We start from the raw sequence: 15,386 nt of genomic DNA, 5'->3' as shown, positions 1-15,386 counted from the left end.
TGTAACATGAAGAAGAAACTTCCAAATGCCCTAAACTGGGCACAAACAGCCCTTCCTTTGGAAGGAATTAGTCCTAAAAATGCTAGGATCCAGAGGCAACCATACTTATTTTCTTCCATCCTTTTAGTCAGAATACATCAATTGTCTCTTTTGAGTCAATTTGCCAAGGCTGGGTAGTGGCTTTTTTGTGTCGTTTCTTCAGAAGTGTGTTTTCCCCATACTCTGTGAGCTGCAGAACCTCCTGCCAGGCGCAAGTTTTCATTAAATTCACCTTCCTGCAGTAAACCAGACTTCACAACATCTGATTTATTAGTCACCACATGTAGCCTGAAGATCTGTACCTTCCCTGTCTCGTTTTCGTTACTGTCAAGACAACAACAGTTTATATATTGTTGTCTGAGGGGGACCCCCAGAGGGCTGATCCCTCGATCTTCTCTTGTACTGCTGTCTGTATATGGAATCCTGAAAGACTGGCTTGGTACTGCTGATTTCCTCTCCTTGCGCAAGCTAATACTGAAATAATTGGAAAATACCAATGCCATAATAATACACTAATTGTACATCATGCAGGGTGACCTCTCATTCATTAATGTTTACATGTTTACCTGCCGCAAGCTAGCACTAAAGAGGGATTTGAAAATATATGTGGGAAAATAAAATCATGGTTCTGATGAACTTTCCTGACCTGACTGAGACTATAGTGTCATCTGGGTAATGGTGCTACTTTTCACTGTGTTGCATGGAGACCGGTTCTGCCTCCTCACTACCTACATTTCTAGAATTTCAGATATTCATATCTCATAATTTTAACATTATTTAATATCAAAGTTTGCCTAGTGATCAGGATTATAAATATACTCAGAAAAACAGAGTTTCAAAATCTGGTGTTACCTAACTGCAGAATGCAAGCAAATTTAGAAATTTGCCATGACAATAGCGAAGGCATTAAGAGATGGGGGAGAGAAAGAAAAGAAGCTCAAGAACATTCCCTTGCCAGATTGAAAATAGTCACTGTAGCTAATCCACAGAAAGGTTTTGTGTTAACCTTCCATGTGGTATGGCCTGTATTAGTAGGTGTTCTGTAAGCTTGTGTTTTAGAGGTAATCTAGGTGTGAGAATATTCTGCTGTAGTCTTTTTCAGCTTTTTGGTTTTTTATGTCATTGTTCAATGAGTCTTTTGTCCAGTCCCATAAGTAACTATGGAGATGATTGTGGAAATGTTTCTCTGAATGCAGCCTAGGCTTGTTTGTGCACTGTGCACTGTGAATGTTTGTTTGGGAATGGCATCACTCATCCAGTTTCCTTACTGGACCTGTGACAGTATCCAAGGCATCAGGCATGTCATGTTGGTCTCCTTGCCCTATGCTGCAAACTACTCCTCAGCAGGGCAAAGTGGGCTGCTGGCTCCGAACTACCACAACAAACTTCTTCAGGCAACTCAGCCAATTTAGGGAGTGTTGTCCTTCAGTTTTCCACAGAGAGATGCAAGTGAATCCTCCATGGAGCTGACACCTGAATTTGTCTTTGCCAAAGGCCTAGGCTTGTGAAATTGCAACTGGTTATGAAGGACAGGGAGGCAGTGGTTCAGCTCTCACTTTCTGGGTGAGGGAACATTGTGCTGGATAATACTTTTCTAGGAAGGCTTGTATCACAAAAAAATGCCAGAGCCTGTGTAACACTCCTTTAACCTGTTTTATTATTTTCATTATCTTTACAATGCTAACTTGTAAAAATAAAAAATAAGCAGTCCAGCATTTTTGGTGAGGGATGAAGAATTCCCTGTCGTATGTTGCTTTTCAGTTGTGCTGGCACATAGTGTAAGACATCCCATGTCAGAGAAAGGCTTCGAAGAACATCATCTGCTACAGTGCTGGGAATCCTTTTTTTTATAATTATTATTTTCATAGTTTCAGTTCCTTCTTATTATCTTATACAAGGTATTCTCATGGCAACAATTGTATTGAAACTTAAAATCAAGACTATAAACCATGAAAGAGAATTTTTTAGGGTATAAGTACTTTTAAAAAGACCCTAACAGCAAAAGTAATTTAATTTAAATCCTTCAAAAAGTACAGAAATACCCAAATACAGTAAAAAATACCCCTGGAAATATGTGTTTGTGCTTAAAAAGGAGGTAAGCAAGTAAGGCAAGGAATAATAGTTATCAAAATACAGAAGCTGCTCACAACAAATTCAGAACTCTTCAAATACAGTAATTACAGCTCAAGGGAAGCCATCAGAAAGGAGTAGATAAAGCATGGAAAATATGAAGTCAGCTGGCTAAGAGGGAATTTGGTGAGCTAACCAGAGCATAGGCCAGATTGATACAAGTAGGCACTTGGAGGCATTATCAGAAGAACGTGGGCAGGTTAGCTGTCTGCTTGCCCTTGTCTGCATTCATCTGGAGTGTAAGGCGAGTAATGCCTTTGTAAACCTGGCGCAAGAAGATATCCCTTGAAATAACTTGACTGAATAACTTGACTGAAGAAAAAGTATATGCATGGAACACAATTTCTGTGGAGTAAAGAGAACAGTTAATAAGGACCATGAGGGTGCACAGACATAAAGAATGGAAGTGCAGGTCTTTAGTAGACTGCTGGAAATGCACGGCCAGACCTGCTGCATTCTCCATGGAGTTGACAGGTAGTAAGATATAATTTGTACTTAGTGTCAAAAGCAGCATTAGCTAATAGATGTAACTCTTATTGAAATGGATAGATACAGATTTAAAGGTCACATGAGAAAGTTGTACAAATTTAATCTAGTTTCAAGTGATGCAACTTTTAGAGAAACCAGATGAAGAGTAGTTTCCTTGAAGAATGTTGACAAATTGCTTAATGCAAAGTGTACGGAACAGGAGGGATGTTTTCAGTCTGATAGTAGCACAGAAGTAAAGCTCATATCAACCTTTAGTTCCAGTTTAAGCAGTGTTTCATGTTGGTGTCTTAAATCAAGCATGTGGACTTGCAGAGCTCCTCAGAGATGCAGGGATGATCCTGGCTACCCAGGTACAGGTTGACTCCAGATGTTAAAAAATATAGCTACTTTTCAAATGTAATGATAGTCTAACAAGATTGGTTGTCTGGGAAATCTGTCATCAGTAATTATGACAGATATATAGTGGTGTTTTTAATATAACATGTGACCTTGAGTTGCCTTACTGCCTTTTTCTAGGAGAATATTTAAGCTTTATTTCACAGTGCACAAAGTGACACTGCTAATTCCTTCATCCCATTAGGAAATAAAAATTTATGTTCTCATTAAGGTATACTCAGGAAGGAATATTGGCAACTAATTTCCTCCTGTAAAGGTTCCCAAGATTCCTCAATAAATTTTTAGGGAAATTTTACTGAGAAATCTTGGGAAATTAAAACAGATAGCACTACTACGAACTATTTGATTGCTCTGGAAAAGTGGGTCCTGCTTAGTTTCAGTAGGAGCTGCTGGGCTTTAAGTATGCTGAGAAAGAAAAGGGATTCAAAAGCCCCTAAATTCCTAAAGTCTTTGGCTACAAGCTAAGAATTTACCCGTAAGGTAATTGCCATAAGGCAACATCTGTACCTCATCTATCAAAGCTTTAGGTCTCAAGGCAAGAGCTCCGAGGAAGAAAGAAGAAATTTTCCTGTTTTAGGCACTGGGTTCAAAGCTACCTGCTAAGAAGTACCACAGGAGCGGTGAATCCAGGTGCCAGCTGTGAGGGACAGCAGGTCTCCAGTGCCACATCTTTCAGCATCATGAAGAGCCTAACTCTCATGTGCTTTGTTCCTGCTGGTGCTGGAAGCAGTGGTGTGGGCTGTGGCTCTTGGAGGCTCAGAGTCAACACTGACAGATGGAAAGGCAGGGAGGGAGATGCTCATCCCCTTAACAGGGACTTCCCTTTTCAAAGGTGTGAGTTTTGCTTGTTTTTCACTCAGTCTGACTTGTTACTGGGTTTCAAGGGACATTTCAAAAAGGTTTTTGAAAGAGGCATTAATGTTCACTTTTGTGTGCGGCACAGAAAGCACTTGTCATCTTATGTAGTCACACAGTCTTGTGTGTGTGCTTGGGAATATAAACTGTGAAAATAAGTAATGTCAAATGTTGAACAATGAGTACAAATAATCAAAATATCTATTTGTAACTATTCAGACATTTCAGCAGGTACTGTTATGTTCAAAATCTGTTCTACTACTCAAGAAGAGAGAGATTGAAAGATTAAAAAAGCAAAGCCCTGTTATACATTTTGGAAAAGATTGCTGTGTAACAGAGGCCCACAAAAATCAGCTGTTTTACTGTCATACTGCTATGTGTTGGTAGTACTTCATCTTCACAGAGGAGAATGATAGTGAGACTGAGTAATAACTCTTGTATGACTTTACAGGTGCTAGTTGCTTCCTACCAGGTGAGCCTAACATTCATCAGGTTTATTTTAAATTACATTTCATTAAAACACATATTTCTTCTTCAAAAGAGAAGTAATATGTGATCACCAAGTAAAATTCACAATTAATTTTGAAATATAGGTAGATTTGGAAGGTGTAAGCAGCCTTGTAGAAAATCTTGCTAGATGAGCATGGAGTGTGTGAGTGCATTGCCAGAGGAAACCATTTCTGGCATGAGAGCTCATGTCCAGCTACTCAGAGGTAACGTCTCTGCTGTGGACCAATGATGACCACATAGGCAGTGCTTGGCCCAGGTTTTCTCTGAATCCCAAGTGGTTTTCCTAATTTACCATTGGTTTTTAGGTTTTTCAATTCAAAGTACCAAAACTAGCATGATTTGTTGTGTTTTGAAAATCACACTGCTACTAAAGTTGCTATAATAGCTATTTAAGTTGGTATAATTGCTATTTACTGGAGACTTATTTCAGATATGATAAGATAGCTTCCAAGTAGGATAACATAGATCATAGAATGCTTCAGTTTTTCCAAAATTGGTATTTTTATCATTAATTTTCTTACCTTTTCCAGTTTTTATACTTCGTATGTACAAGTTATTATGTTCTGGTTAGTTTTGGTTGGTTTTTTTAGCAATTGACAGTATATTGCCTGCTAACTGTTTTCCTGCATATTCTTTCTGTATTGTCTGTTATTGCACTGTGGAATTAGGTTTATCTTGTGTGACTGAGGTAGAGTTGCACTAAAAACTAGAGGTAGATATACTAAAAACTTCTGGTAGATTTTTTTAAATAGAAAAGAAAATCTCTGGAGAATGTGAAAGCAAGGAAGAACTCCCACAAGCTTTATCAGAGACAGGAGTTCACTTTTAATGTTTTCATAAATAAAATTTCTCTCAAAAGGTTACTCTTTGCAATTATTTAAAATGTTATGCCACATAGGTTTCAGTTTATCCATTTCTAAGGATTCTTTAATTAAATACAAAAATGGAAACTCTCCAACCTTGGCTAAATATAATCTTTTAGCATACTCACTGTGTCACAATGAGAAATTATCAAGTACCATAAGAAGAAGATGGTTGTCACAGAGTCTGTGGTTGCACATCTGTCAGTGAATTAGCAATTCAAATTGTATCCACTGTGGGAAAAACTCACTATGTGGAAATAGTTCCCGTTTTTCAATTCTTTTATTTTCTATTATGTCTGTTAAATTCCACAGGGAGCAATTTAAAAGCAAGCTGATGCAGAACGGGAATGACTCACCGTTGGGCTTTTGTTGCTTCACACGTTTCGGATGTATAACGTTCCGAGCCTGATCCGGTAATACCCTCTCACATATGAGGGTCTGGAGGTTTTTTTTTTGTCTTTTGCCTCTTTGCCTCTCAGTGCTTAAGTCCTTATCTTTAGGACAGCCTGTGTGTAGACAGACCAACCACTGGTGGCAAGAGATGCTGTCAGCAGCAACCCTGCCTCAGAACTGGGCCCTGCGGGAAGTTTTGAAATTTTGTTTCTATTACTGTGGAGGAGAGGCCCACACATAAGCCATTGTTACTAATTTTCTGAAGTGGAAAAGTGGCAGATAACAGAATATATTCAATCTGTTCATAAAAGCAGCCTTTCGGGGTTTGGCACTTTTTTCCGCCTTTTATTTGTCTTTCTTTTTTCTTCTTTTTTCTTTACAAAACATAGGTATCTTGCTATTTGTTGGCAGCTATCTTGCTAATAGTAAAAAGGCTTAGATGACCTTTTTGCCACGTGATTGGGAAACACAGGAAAGGTAGTCATGTATTCATAAGTGTCTTTAGGTGTGGAAAGGGAAGAAGAAAAGGGAAGATGATCTTTTAAAGGTGGGAGAGTACTTCTGTCTATCTGCAAGAATGACATCGGTTTGATAAAGGTTTTAAGAGAAGGAAGAGTCAAAGCTCAGCTCCATAAAGGAATTAATTTAAATATCTTTCTTTCTATAGAGAAAGATTTTCTGTAAAGAGCATGAAGTAACAATAGCTTGTTAGACAAAGAGTATAGGATAACAAGTATTGGCCAGTTTTGGGAAATGAAATATCACAAATATTAATGAGATCTTAGTGTATAGACTTGACGACCCCTTCTAAGCTCTGCAATAAAAAATAAATAAAAAATACAAACATGGTAGAGGAGTTTTCTGGTTACACTGAGACAAGCTGTACTACATAGTAAATACCCAGATGTATGGAGCAACAGCAGCCAGAGGAAACCTATATCTGCAAAGTAACAGGATATTTTCCTTGCTGTGCTGCAGGCACTTTGGAGGCACACTGCTGTGTTAGGGAAGCCCTATCTGCAGGGAAAACTGGGCAGCATGACCTTTTCAGAGACACTGCTCTGCCATGCTGCTCCAGCAGAGCTCCCCAGGCAGAATTCCCAGCCTGGAATTAAACACACAATGTTCCTGGAGGGCAACCTGGCCAATAGTTTGAGCAGTGAACAAAACCATTTACCTTTTCATGGGTGACGGGGAAGGAAAACACTTAATTTCAAGGTCCCTGGGAATGGAGTGAAAGCATCTCCCTTTTACCTCAGGGACAGGTGCAATCCCCCAGGTAAAGACTGTCCCACAGGCTGCAAGCAGCATCTGTGCAGAAGGGTTCTGGTGGCTCTGGGGTACCCCATTAACCTTCTGCTAGCACTAGTCAGTGCGATGGAAAACCTGCTGTGTCCTGTTGTCATTTATGTAGGGTGGGACTGAATCTTCCTTGCCACCTATTTATGGTTGTGCTTACTTTTGTTTTACTTCACTGATGCTGTACCATCTGTGGGCATTTTGCAGTCCAGAAAATTCTTCCTCTTGTGAAGATGCAACAGGGCTGTACCATCAGTGAAGATACCCATGAATAGAACTGCCTGTGGAATAGGAACTGGAACTGAGTACTAAGTACACGATAATCTTGTTAGTACCTTACTTGAATTGAAATAGCATGTAGGCAGTTTATTAAAGTCAGATGTTTCAGTGTATTTGCAATATTTATCTCCATAAAACTTCCCATGAAGTGTATGGGATCCATTACATATATGTGGAAAACTCCCTGTAAAACCAGGGAGTGAGGTAGCAAGAGCTACCTCACCAAAGAGGTAGCAAGAGCTGCCTCACCAAATTACAACTGTGGCAATATATATAGTTGCCTGAAGAGTTCGAAAAATTTGCATTTGAATTTCAAAAATATAATCAGATATCATAGTCCCTTCCCACTATGCATTGCCTCCTAATCATCCTGTTAGTGATACACGAAGCAGACATTGAATTAGCCAACTTAGACATTTTAGAAGCAGTGAGCTTCTAAAGCTCCTGAAAGGAGGTGGTAAGGTGAGGGTCAGCCTCTTCTCCAAGGTAACAAGTGACAGGACAAGGGAAAAGGGCGTTAATGGTGAATCATTGGAGCAGGTTTTCCAGGGAAGTGGTATAGTCACCGCCGGTGTATCCCTGGAAATGTTACAGAAATGAGTAGACGTGGCACTTCACAATACAGCCTAGTGAACATGGTGACATTTGATTGAAGATTGGATTTGATCATCTTGGAGGTCTTTGCCAACCGTAACGATTCTCTGATTCTAATATCAGCATCCCAGAACAAAAAAAAAAAAAAAGAGATGGTAAATAAATGTCAGCCTTTCTCTTAAAATTAATCACTCAAATTATTTTCTTCTAAGGCACGAGATTATGAAATGTCTTTCACTTGCTAATGCTGTTTTTTCTTTCTTTGGGCATTTTTAGCTTGACTTAATTTATGCTTATTACAGTCAGCACAGCTGATTTATGAGCAGAGGCTCCATTCATAGATGGGTGCAGGCAGAGCTGAGGTATTCAGGTATACATCCATGGAATTGTTACTGTGCATTTCACAGATCACTTATCATCCTCTAAGGATCTGAGTTCAAATAAGGAAAAAAAAATAACCTGAAGGTTTCGAATAAGGTGATACTGTTCTCCAGTGCTTCTCATATCTCAGGTCTAACACTCTCTTTTCTGCTATTGTTAAAACTGTGAAATCCCCCAGCTATCAAGTGTCAGCAAAAAGTTCTGTGATCTTCCTTTGGAGCTTTAGTACCTGATACTAGATCAGTAGGAACTACCCTCCTGTAGTAGGTACATAGACAATAACCATGTGGCAAAACAGGTTAACCTCACCAAATAAATGTCATAAATATGTGTGATCTAGTGATAAATATCACAGAGAGGAAGGATTTTAAAAACACGGGGGCTCCTTTAGTGTTGATGGAAAGAACGAGTGACTCCAGCATGAGTTGTGGCAGCAGAGTGAGATGAGGGCCACCAGCTTCAAGCTGGACTGCTTAGAGGGTAACACGGTCAGTGTTTTTAAGGACTTCAGCATCTAGCTCTCTATACTGCCATTATTCTTTGGACAAGTTGGGCATCCAGAAGAGTACAGTTCATAATCCTGTCATGTTAGCCTACTTTCATTCATTCGTCAATCTGCAGACTTTGAAAATTTAGGTAAAATATTTCCAAATTCATGTTTTGAGAATTTATAAATGGTAAGAGTAAATTGTAATTGTTTGACAATTTTAGAAAAAATAATAATCAGTACTGTCAGTACTGATGTTTCTGTAACACAAAATAGTAATTGTACTTGCAGTTGTGAGTTTAATGTGTGTATTGGACCTTCTTTTTCTGTTTACTCCTTGCCATCCACAAAACACATTTCTCTGGGGAGGAGGTTTTTAAAATAGTGCTTAGTTACTCAGTTTGGATTTTGAGTATTGTCTAAAAATACAGTGTTTTCCTCTTTCTCATGTAAATTCAATTTCTAATACAGCGATTGCAGCAGTTCTGGTTTATTACTAAATTGTTAGCATGCATCATAAAGGAAATAGCAAAGCCTATAGAATTCAGCAGCTTATCAGTCACAGAGGAAAAAGCTAGTGAGCATCGTTTGTGTGATATAAACTCTAATAAAATCATTCAAATACTGTCATCATTACTTTCACAAACTTGCTTCTCTTCCTTCCCTGAGCTGTTTCCTATTGTTTCCTTTCAGATATCAAAGTCCTCAGGGAGTGTATCTGGAATGGCTCTACCTCATTATTGGTGGTACTGCAGTCATAATATCATTTTTAATTATATGATTTTGAAGTCTACCTGTATTGGCTGAGCTTTTAAGATTATTGCTACAGGGCAATATCAATCAGTATAATCACCTTATTTACAGAAATTCTACTGTACCAATATACAGTGTGAGATTTACAAATGTTAAGGGGGAGAAGGGGATTTTTGGCTGTAGGCTTTTGATCCTGATGTTAGTTAATTGTGACAAGCCTTCATTTTGGATATTTGGTATAGTTTGTTTCTTTCCAGAAGTGGATTGAAGGAGCTGGACTCTGAGGGTAACAGGAAACAGCCTGCCCACAATTTTCAAGTAGAAATGAAAAGACCAGATCTTCTGCTCTTAAAATTATTACCGTATTGCCAAGTAGCATTCTCTCATTTTGTGTCAGAGAAATAGAAAAACAACTCCAAACACCTGGAAAAATATTTGAAAATGCTATGTGTTAGGGGAAAACCTGTTGCTGTTTCCAGGTGCCTGAAAACTGAGGGAGAAAAACATAAGTTTTATCATTCTTCCACAACTACTCTGTGATTTCTCTAGCTAATAGAGATACAGAGTTCTTAGAACATCTAGGATAAGAAACTGCAGCATTTGGTTAGTTATTGTAAACCCTCTAAAAATGTTAGCTTCCACTCCTCAAAGAAAAGAAAAGAAAAGGAAAAGAAAAAAAGAGAAAAGAAAAGATAAATGAAAAACCATATCTTCTGAGATCATGAGAAATATGAACTTGTTAAGTGGAAGGTGACCATATTTGTTCATATTTTTTTGGATTCCATTTCTTTTCATTTCTGTAAAATTTTGCCTTTCTCATCAATGTGAGTAAAGGAAGATCTCAACAGACCTTCCTGTTGCTTTTACTACACTGCAGTTTTTCTGCACAGACGTAAGCCACCTTGATTCCTATTGAATTAAAAATAAAAGCCAGTGGAAACTGACAACTTCACAGCCTATCTCCAGATCAAGGCATTTTGAAACAGTGATGAAAATTTTAGCAGGAGAAACCACGAATTACTAAGAAAATTGATTTTATATTCTCTGAAAAGATTTTAAATCTCTCTAAGCTAATAGGAGTTTTTGTCCTTTAAGCAAATACTTAGGTCAGAAATATATGATGGGAGAGGCATGTACTGATGAGGTTCCTCATGCCACAAACAATTTAATATGAATGAATGAAAATATATGAAAAGTAAAATGCTATTAAATCAGTAATTTTCAAATCTGGGTGTAAAAGCTATTTTCCTTGTACATGAACTTAAAAAGAGAAGGAAATTATAAGTTGTTAGTCTTCCAATAGAGCCAAGACCTTGATTATTTCTTCCCGATGCTTTCTAATATCCAGCTGACTAGGATAAGTTAGCACACACTTTGTCAGGGACACCCCCCCACCCTTGACTCAGAAATAAAAAGGATCATAACCTGAAAAAGAGTCTTTGAAATCAAGGTACACATGTCCTTCAGTTTACTGCTACTGTATGAGTCATTGTCTTCATGCAGCTGATGCAATTTCATCTGACAACTATCTTCTAACTGAGGTATAGAAGGGGGTTTTGGCTGTCATTGGGTTGAATTGGGCACAGTCTGTTGGGCTTCAGTCACAATTAGAATACTCTTTGTGAAATAAAGGGCTCAGACACTTTGAAGTCTACATAGTTAGAACATCATTTCTTACCTTTTCAGAACTAAAAGTATTTGTTGTACATTTCTTTGGCAAAAGAACAAGTTGAGAGTCAGATCTAGAAAAAAAGACATTAGGCATTGGGTGATAAAATGAACATTAGAGGAATTAAAAAAATGCAGAATTGAAGGTACAGCCCTCAGTGCATTTGCTTCTAGAGATCATGGCTGAAGAAATAGCTCCTCTGTAGATTTGGTGGTAATGAAGGACAGTGTGGTGGTGTCATAGGCCCTGTAGAACAGAAAAGACTCACTCCTAAATCCGCCTCCATCCACAGGGCAAGACAAGGCATGCATTGGTAGTAGGCTGTGCTGCTGGTGTGCCTTACAAGCTCTTATGCTGAGCTGTTGCTATTAGAGGGCTCCATCTAAGCAAACAGGCTGGCAAGCTGAGGCTCAGTGGAGAGCTCTGAGTGGAGGTTTAATGCTGCTGAGATTTTGCGTTCCCAGACTATACACAGATGGATTTAAGGATGCTCTAAAGGTGTGTTGCTGAAGGAGGACAGCTAGTGCTCCACATAGGCAGTTATGAAACAGAAAGAAGTACCAAGAAAAAATAAATGTAGGCAAAATATTTACCATTTAGCAATTTAGTTGTGGTATATTTAATCATTAATCAAATCCAGAAATGCCAATCTTCTGATTTTGCCTCAGTCTCCTGTAGAACTGCTTGATTTATCCATGAATGTGGCCTGTGAGTGACTGCTAAATGGACAAGAAAAATGACTGTTACTCTTTATGGAGTGGGAATGTCATGGTTTTTGCTCAGTGTAATGTATGTAATTGGGCTGCACAGCTGAAAATTTACCTTAAGAATATCATACATTGCTAGTAACAAAACACCAAACTTATAATAGGATATTTAGTTACACCAGCCTGTACTATCTTCTTTTTAAAAGTAGAAATACCTCTTCATCCTAGCTTTTTATTCTAATTATTTCTATTTACTGCTAACCACTCAATCCTTATCCAATGGTTGAGGAGTTTCTTTCTCTATCATACTCTTTATAATTATGAAATAGAAAAGTTGCACAAATATTAATGGAATCTTCTTTGCAATATTTCTTCAAAATAAGTGTGATTCTCTGTTCTCATCTCTTAGGAAATTCCATTGCTTTGGAGTTGGGCACCACAGAAAGGAAGAAAATTGTGTTTACAAATCACCTCTATACTATTTTAATGGACAGGTCCCTCTAAGGAACCAAATCCCATTTCTACCAAAGGCTTTCATTTACCTTACAGGAATCTCTGCAGTTGCTGGTGTACCTTTGTTTATACCTTTGGTAGAAACACACCTCAATCCTGAGCTTGCCAACCTGTTTGCTTAGATGGAGCTCTCTAACAGCGTGAGGTCAGCCGTGACAGTTTGTGTGGCCTAATGCCATACTGAGCCGTTGGGAAGTATCCTCCTGTAACAGAAAATCTTGGAAAGCAACACAGACTGCTCATGGATGTGCAGGCCCATTCATTAATTCCTAATTTTTTCAAGACATGAATAATACGGCTGCAGATAAATGCTTGGCTTCATGAAAGTGCTAGTCCAAAACAGCTGTGATGTTTGACCAACACTATATGCAAGAGGATATAGTCTTCTTGTGAATACTAAAAGCTGTCACAAACTGAGGTGGAAACAGTCAGGTAGACAATATTTTTCTGTATTTCTGTATCCTTTTATTTTTATATATCCTTTATTTATCCTTTTATTTTTATATAAAACGTAAAGGTATTCATTTGCAAATCTTCAGCTGCAGAAATTGGAAAGCTTTTGTGATGAATTTTAGTTTCCAACTGTATATTGAAAATTCCCTTTAAGCCACCTATCCTTTTTTTAAATTTTTTTTTTCTCCAGGGGCCTGGAGCATCATGCAAAGGTCCCTTCGTGTGTTCAGATACTGTTCTCATTAGTGAGCTGCTGTCAACAAAAATGCCATCTTACAGTCAAGCAATGTCTTGACATATTCAAAGAGTCTATTGCAATTCAACTGTTGTGGAGCAGAGAGATGTGTCAAGCTCACCAGAAAGAGCTTTGAAAAACTTCCATGGGATGTATTTGATACATGCTGCTTTTTTGTAGCATGTTTCTTTTCAGCAAAAGCCGTTCTTTTGTTAAAAAATCTGTGATTTAAATGTCTACCATTTCTTTCATAGATACAGATCCCTAAATTAAAGAGTAGATTGTTTATTTGGATTTTTGGACTTCTGACTTAATAATAGCTGTTTTACAGTTTATCCCAATATTCTCCAATTTTATGAAGTAGAAGAACTGGATTGCTTGGCTGAAACTGTTTTGTAAAGTGTATATATTTTATTAATGATTTAGCAGTTTTTACAAAGACAGATGGTATCTAGAAATTCCAAGTACTTGAATATAAATTTGAAATTGCTCCTCCCTCTTTTTTCCCCCAGATATTTAATTCTATCATCTTCAAATTCAATGGTATGGTAATGTTTAATCCCTCCCTATGTTTCTTTATTATTTAGATGAATGGAGTATATTCATTAGAAGATGAGATTCCTAGATTCAAACACAGAGGCAGAAGATGCCTTCCTGCCTTTATTGCATGGAGCTAGATGCTCAGCTGAGATAAATAGGGTAGTCACAGCTCTGTAGTGTGGTGATGCTACTGTGTCCCACTTGGATATTCCAAACATGATTTTCACCTTTCCTGAATAGTCTGTTCATACACTGATACCTGTTACAGCTGCAGTGGTTGATTAATCCTTATTGATCCAATTGAGATAATACAAGAGTGAAATTTAATAAGGGAATGCACACTTCAAAACCCGCAAACCTGCTTTTCAAACACATTCTTCAGGATCTTTAAAAGTTGAATGTAAAAAACCAGTGAGCTACCAGAGGAAAAAAGGTCCTTCTGAACAGATTGATTCGATGTCATGGTGTGTGTTTTCTCAAACAAAAAAATTGGGCTGAACCTCTTTCAAATTAACATTGTGGATGAGCCCATTCCCTAAATACAGCACTAAATTAATGTGAGGCTATTCAGTAGGACTTGCAAGCCAGTAGCAGCAGTGCTCTTGATTTAGCCAAGTGCTAGTCTGATCTTTCAAAACTGTAATTCTGACTTTTGTTAAAATAGAACACTTTTCACAGGGTGATGCTAAACCTTCAGGAAGGAACCATTCCTTAATGGTAAGCCTGAGGCATGCTGAATTTCCTCTCCAGTGGCTTTGTGCAGCCTACTAGTTTCTTTATTACTTAAATAGACACAACTGTAGGTTGATGGTTTTTATAGTAAGAGTTCTTGCTTGCTAACCAGCCGTGAACATTTCAGAGCTGACAGTGTAGGTGTAAGTCACAAGAGCATAACCCTGTTTGCCCTTGACCAAAGCACATTTACATAAAAAACAGAAGTCTTACTGAAATACAGATCACATGTTCTGCTGGTAATTTAAAATGTGATCATAGTCATCAGTGTTTCTAAATGTTATAAAAGATGAAAAATATGGGAATGAAATTTATGGTGTTTGTTCACAGTGCATTACTTTAAAATTGCATAGTTTATTTGAAGGTAGTGTTTTCACCTAGAATTAAACATCTCCAGGATTCAGAGAGTGTGAATTTATCAAGGTTGTGTTTAAAAAATTAGTTATTAGTGGCTCTTTATTTTTTATTTTTTATTTTTTTTTTTTTTCTTTTATGGATACCCACTTTTCAGGGCAATTTGTGGAGCACTAGTAATAAGCCACACATAGGTGGGAAACAGTGAAAGACAAGCCTGAATCCAAGGAGTAACAGTTATAAAAATCCATATTTTTTTTTTTTGCCACCAGCAGGGTCATCTATGATATTCCACAGCAGCTGCATTGCATTGAGCTGTGGGATTATAGGATTGCAACCTTTTAGAATCACGAGACTTGACACTAATCTACACACACCAAAATCCACTTTAGATCCCTGAGTGAAAAACAGACATCTCCCATCAATTCACCACAGATGAATCTATTGCCCAAAAATCTTGTTTTCTAATGAAAAGCAGGAGAGCTTTTTCATATTTATGCACAAAAAAACCCTTTCACTTTGTTAGAGCTCAGGAAAGAACAAGAATGGGCATAAGAGAATGGAAAACCAGCCTAGGTAAAAACAGATGCATATAATTGATGAAGGAGGCTCTTTCACTGCAGAAAGTGAACAATAAGGGCTTTCAAGAACCTGGATACTCTGACATCCAAAGAACCATTGTCCCTTGCATTAGTTTATGATAATCTGAAGAGGA

At 37.9% G+C, this 15,386-nt stretch overlaps 1 protein-coding gene and 1 long non-coding RNA gene across 2 annotated transcripts in view; one reads left to right on the top strand and one right to left on the bottom strand.

Annotated features, from left to right (window-relative positions):
- ANKRD33B (ankyrin repeat domain 33B) overlaps positions 1–15,386 on the top strand; it is a 46,441-nt gene that overhangs the window by 3,265 nt on the left and 27,790 nt on the right. The window lies entirely within an intron of this gene.
- LOC127476431 (uncharacterized) overlaps positions 7,717–15,386 on the bottom strand; it is a 41,441-nt gene continuing 33,771 nt past the window's right edge. The window contains exons 3-4 of the long non-coding RNA XR_007906611.1: positions 11,147–11,210; positions 7,717–7,960 (exon numbers count right to left, since the gene is read on the bottom strand). This is a non-coding gene — a long non-coding RNA (uncharacterized LOC127476431). The remainder of the gene's footprint in view (positions 7,961–11,146; positions 11,211–15,386) is intronic.

This window comes from Manacus candei, unplaced genomic scaffold (genome assembly GCF_025592945.1).
Source record: "Manacus candei isolate 608988 ecotype Guabito, Panama unplaced genomic scaffold, ASM2559294v1 h1tg000049l, whole genome shotgun sequence".
Classification (NCBI taxonomy): domain Eukaryota; kingdom Metazoa; phylum Chordata; class Aves; order Passeriformes; family Pipridae; genus Manacus; species Manacus candei.
Note: the sequence above shows the minus strand (reverse complement) of the source record. Positions and strands in the feature narration are given on the sequence as shown.